Source organism: Orycteropus afer, unplaced genomic scaffold (assembly GCF_000298275.1).
Source record: "Orycteropus afer afer isolate SDZICR_OR568_19922 unplaced genomic scaffold, OryAfe1.0 scaffold06525, whole genome shotgun sequence".
Lineage (NCBI taxonomy): Eukaryota > Metazoa > Chordata > Mammalia > Tubulidentata > Orycteropodidae > Orycteropus > Orycteropus afer.
Window position 1 is genome coordinate 2,574 of NW_006928112.1, and position 1,218 is coordinate 3,791.

The window sequence follows — 1,218 nt, forward strand, 5'->3', positions numbered from 1 at the left end:
CACTTATCCCCATCTCTATCCACATCTCATCTCTCTTCCATTGTTTTAACAACAGCTCTATCTTTCATATACCTGTATTTATTTCATTTTTTCCCATCACCTCCACTGTAGACATCAATTATTTTGTCCTGGAAAGCTTTCCCTGTGGACCAGTCACCAGCTTACCTGTGATCCTTGTATAGGAGTGAAGTTGGACTGTGAAATCCCAGGATGAGTATCAACAGTGAAAAGGGACCAGGATTGCACCTTGAGAAGAAGAGTTCTGTGGTCACATCCTGTAATCAACATGAGTGCACAGACTGTGAGCCCTTGCTTCTATTGGGGATGATGGGAACTGTGCAGACAGATAGTGTTGATTTTCACGCACCATGATGACAGTAAGGATGCATAGTGTTGGGTGGGGCCCAATAAAATGAGGCGAGTCTCCAGAAAGAGGAATCCAATGCTGAGGGATCAGAATCTTTTGTTGTTTTTGCCGCTATTATAGGGTATGAACAAGAGTCTAGTGCTCAATCCATACACTATAATGTCTTAGTTTTCACATAAATCAGATAAATGGGGTAAAATATGTAAACTACATGCTTTCCTGAAATTAGCAGCATTTTGTAAGAGGGCATAGACTCACCACTTGTCCCATCATGGTAGACTGTGAGGGAGGCAGGTACTTCCACACAGAAAATCACTCAAACTTGTAAATGATGGAGTGGGACAGAGTCAAGGACTAGAATGTCACAGTCCCTCAACACTATTTCATGGCTGTTAGTAGAAGGGGGCCCAGGAGAGGGGCCAGAGAGCTTCATCACTGCAGGGTGTCACCTGAGGAAGCCAGAGGGAGGAGGGGAGAATTGAGGGAGTGTGAGAGCACACTAGTCAGCCCGGGTGCATTGGAAGTAAAGCAACGTAACAAGACAGGTAGCTACAGAATGTCATCATCAACAACATACTTATTTCAAACTGTAACTTCTATGGCTCTGAAGAAAAAAATAGAAACTTCACCCCAAGCTCGTCTCTTGCAGCTCTTATGTATCTCTATATCACCCAGAGTGTTTTCAGTCAGGCCCTGCACTGAGTCTGTGGCCCCTTCCTCTGAACATTAGATATGTATTTTCTCCCCGTGCCCGTAACAGTTGACTATCACTCCCTGACTGACCAAGGCAGGTGCGGTGCACAATTGTCCCAGGCCCCTGGTGGAGACTCAGCAGGGACTCTCAGCACAGA